The following is a 4,825-nucleotide window of genomic DNA, read 5'->3' on the forward strand; positions in this document are numbered from 1 at the left end:
GTCTAAAAGTCAATGATCTCTCTTGGGCTTTTTCAGTTTTCAAATTAAAGTCGCACTTTCGGCAGGTTAGGGGTTAAGAGAAGAAAAACCAGAGAGCAATTTGGAAGGCAAAAAAAAAATATTTTTCATTCCCTCTCTCTCTTTTTGGACAGGTTGCACCGAAACTGGAAGGACATCAATATCCTGACAGGGGGAGCTTGCTAGTGGCACTCAGGAAGGTTTAAAGCAGTGGGGCAGGGGCACGGAAACCAGAGCAGTAGGCCAGTATGTGGAGTGATTATTCTCCAGTTTCCTCATTTCCCCTCCCCCCACCTTGTCTCAGTCGGTTCCCTCAACTCAGCACCGCCCTCCTAACCTGCAATCTTCTTCCTAACCTCTCCGCCCCCACCCCACTCCGGCCTATCACCCTCACCTTGACCTCCTTCCACCTATCACATCTCCATCGCCCCTCCCCCAAGTCCCTCCTCCCTACCTTTTATCTTAGCCTGCCTGGCACCCTCACCTCATTCCTGATGAAGGGCTTATGCCCGAAACGTCGAATTTCCTATTCTTTGGATGCTGCCTGACCTGCTGTGCTTTAACCAGCAACACATTTTCAACTGATTGAGGAGAAGGAACAGATTAACTCAAGTAAGTTTAATATGAAGAACAGGCAGGGCCAGGTTCATAAACACGGTGAGATTTGTGATCTGAACCGTAATTATTTTAAAGCAAGGACAATAAGTAAGGCAGATGAGCTTAGAACCTGAATCAGCACATGGAACTATGATGCTGTAGCCATACACAAACTTGGTTCAGAGTAAGGCAGGAAGGGGCAGCTCAATGTTCCAGAGTTTAGGTGTTTCAGGTGTGATGGAGAGCGATGTGAAAGGACTGGGGGAGTTACGTTATTGACTGAGGAGAACATCAGAACTGCACTGAGAAAATATCTTGGAGGGCTCGTCCAGTGAGGCCTTATGGGTAGAACTCAAGATTAAGGGAGGTGCAGTTACAATGATGGGGTTGTACTACGCGTCTCCCAATAGCCAGCAAAGGTTAGAGGAACAGATATGTAGGCAAATCATGAAAAGATGTGATTGTTTTACTGGATGATTTTAACTTCCCCAATATTGAATTGGACTCTCTTAGTGCCAGGGGCTTAGATGGGGCAGAATGTGTTAACTGCATCCAGGAGGGTTATTGAAACAATATGTGGATTGTGGAGAACTTTGGAAACAGTGATCATAATCCTGTAAGTTTTAAGATAGTTATGGACAAGGATAAAACTGTTCCTCGGGTGAAAGTGTTAGATTGGGGGAAGACTAATTACAACAGAATCAGGCAGGAAGTAGCGATATGAGATTGGGGCCTGCTATTTGAGGGTAAATCCACATCTGATATGTGGGAGTGTTTTAAAAGCCGGTTGATCAGAATTCAGGACCAGCATGTTCCCGTGACAATAAAGATAAGGATAGCAATATTCGGGAACAATGGATAACAAGAAGTATTGAAAACTTTAGTTAAAAGAAAAAGAAAGCATAAGCAAGGTTTGGGAAATAAAATCAAACAAGGCCCTTGAGGAATATAAAAGAAGCAGAAAATAACTTAAACAAGGAATTAGGAAGCTGAAAGGGTCAAGAACTGTGCTTGGCAAGCAGGATTAAAGAAAATCCCATGGCATTTGATGCATACATAGGGAGCAAGAGAGTGGCGAGGGAAAGGGTAGGTCCTGTCAAGGACAAAGGAGGGAATTTATGCATAGAGCCAGATAAAATGGGTGATAAAAGGTCCTTAATGAGTACTTCACATCGGTATTCAACAAGGAGAAGGTTATAGATGATGGTAAGATTTGGGAAGAATATGTTGCTATTCTGGGGCATGTTGACATTAAGAAGAAGGCACAGTGGCACAGTGGTTAGCACTGCTGCCTCACAGCTCCAGAAACCCAGGTTCAAGTCCCGCCTCAGGCGACAGACTGTGTGGAGTTTGCACATTCTCCCCGTGTCTGTGTGGGTTTCCTCCGGGTGCTCCGGTTTCCTCCCACAGTCCAAAGATGTGCGGGCCAGGTGAATTGGCCATGCTAAATTGCCCATAATGTTAGATAAGTATTAGGTAAATGTAGGGGTATGGGTGGGTTGCGGGTCAGTGTGGACTTGTTGGGCCGGAGGGCCTGTTTCCACATTGTAAGTAATCTAATCAAAAAAAAATGTTGGGTATGTTGAAAACCATTATGGTAGGCAAGTCCCCTAGACTGATAGGATTTCTCCCAGGATATTGAGGGAGGCCAGGCTGAAGATTGCTGGTGCCTTGACAGATCTTTGTATACTTTTTTAGCCACAGGCAAGGTCCCAAAAGACTGGAGAATAGCCAAAGTTGTTCCTTTTTTAAAGAAGGGCAATAGTGATAATCCAGGAAATTAATGGATGGTTAGCCTTACACCAAAGATAGGGAAATTATTGGAGAAGATTCTTAGGGACATGATTTACTTGCGCTTGGACAAGAATGGACGTATTTGGGATAGTCAGCATGCGTTTGAGCAGGGGAGGTGTTGTCTCACAACCCTGACTGAGATTTTTGACGAAATGACAAAGATAATTGATGAGGGTAGAGCAGTGGATGTTGTCTACATGGACTTTACTGTAGCACTTGACAAAGTCCCTCATGGTAGGCTGATTCATTAACAGCACAAAGATGGAACAAGTGGAGAGTGTCAAGTTTCTGGGAGTGGTCATCCACAACAAGCCTTCGTGGACTCTTCGTGTGGACGCACTGGTTACAAAGGCCCAACAATATCTCTTCTTCCTCAGGGAGCTGAGGAAATTTGGCATGATGACAAATACACGTGACTACTTTTATAGGTGCGCCATCGAGAGCACTCTGTCTGGATGTATCACTACCTGGTATGGCAACTGTACCATTCAAGATCGGCGATGGTTACAGAGAGTGGTGAACTTGGCCCGGACAATCACAAAGGCCAACCTCCCATCTATAGAATCCAACTACCAGGCCCGCAGTCAAGGAAAGGTCTCCAGCATTCTCAAAGATCCATCCCACCCTGGCAATGTTTTTCTACAACCTCTACCATTGGGGAGAAGGTACAAAAGGCTGAACACATGCACCAGCCAGTTTTGAAACAGTTTCTACCCTACTGTTGTTAGAATACTGAATGGACTCAAACTCTTAACATTCGCCTGCACCTGTGTTTTTTTGCCACTGTTTACCTATTATTTGCTTATGTACGCTACTTAACTCTGTGATCTGCCTGTATTGCTCACAAGACAAAGCTTTTCACTGTGCCTCAGTACACGTGACAATAAATTAAATTCAATTCAATTCATTCAATCCAGAAGATTAAGAGGAAGTAAGGACTGCAGATGCTGGGGATCAGAGTCAAACAGCGTGGTGCTGGAAAAGCACAGTAGTCAGGCAGCATCCAAGGAGCAGAAGAGTCAAAGTTTCAAGCATAAACTCTTCATCAGGAATTTCTGCTCAAAACGTCGACTCTCTTATTCCTCGAATGTGGCCTGACTGGCTGTGCTTTCACAGCACCACACTTTTGACTCTGGTCCAAAAGATTCACAAGGAATTCACAGCGAGTTGGTAAGTTGGATACAAAATTGGCTTGGTCATAGAAGACAGAGGGTAGTTGTGGGTGGGGTATTTTCCTGTCTGGAGGTCTGTGGTGAGTGGCATTCCACAGGATCAGCATGGGATCTCTGCTATTTGGCATAAGTGGTTTGAATTAAAATGTGGGTAATCTGATTAGTATCTTCGCAAACAACATTGAAGTTGGTGGAATTGTAGACAGTAAGGGAAGTTGTCAAACAATACAACAGGATAGGGATTCGTTTGAAAGTTGGGGAAAGAAATGATAGAGTTTAATCCGGACTCGTGTGGGCTGATGCATTTTAGGAAGTCAAATATAAGAGGAAAGTATACAGTAAATTGCAAGACCCTTTGGAGCATTGAGATACAGAGGGATCTTGTAAGGCAAGCCCATAGCTCCCAGATACTTGATTCATAGATTTATACAGTGCAGAAAAGGCCCTTTGGCTCATCAATCTGCACTGACATAACTACCACTAAAAGTGTGCTAATCCCAAAATGATGGTAAAGAAGGCACACAGCATGCTTGCCTTCAATGTTTGAGACACTGAGTATAAATCTTCGAGTAAAAAGTGAGGTCTGCAGATGCTGGAGATCAGAGCTGAAAATGTGTTGCTGGTTAAATCACAGCAGGTCAGGCAGCATCCAAGGAACAGGAAATTCGACGTTTCGGGCCAGAGCCCTTCATCAGGAAGGGTATAAACGTTGGCAGATCATGTTGCAGCTGTATAAAACATTAGTCAAGCCACATTGGGAGAATTGTGTGTAGTTCTGGTTGCCACAATATAGGAAGGATGGGGGGCTTTGGAAAGGGTACAAAAGAGGTTTACCAGAATGTTGCCTGGATTGAAGTATATTAGCTATAAGGAGGGTTTGGAAAAACTTGGATGGTCTTCATTGGAATGTTAGAGGCTAAGGAGCAATCTAATAGAAGTAGAAAGTATTATGACAGACACCGATAGAGTTGGACTCTTTTTTTCTAGGATGGAAATGTCAAACACTAGAGGTCATAGGTTTAAGGTGAGAGAGGGAAAGTTTAAAGAAGATGTACAAGGAAAGTTTATTTTTAGGTGCCTGGAACAAGCTGCCAGGGGAGGTGGTAGAAGTAGGCTAAGATAAAAGGTAGGGAGGAGGGACTTTGGGGAGGGGTGTTGGAAATGCGATAGATGGAAGGAGATCAAGGTGAGGGTGATAGGCTGGAGTGGCGATGGGGGCGAAGAGGTCAGGAAGAAGATTGCAG

This window comes from Hemiscyllium ocellatum, chromosome 47, assembly GCF_020745735.1.
Source record: "Hemiscyllium ocellatum isolate sHemOce1 chromosome 47, sHemOce1.pat.X.cur, whole genome shotgun sequence".
NCBI classification, from domain to species: domain Eukaryota; kingdom Metazoa; phylum Chordata; class Chondrichthyes; order Orectolobiformes; family Hemiscylliidae; genus Hemiscyllium; species Hemiscyllium ocellatum.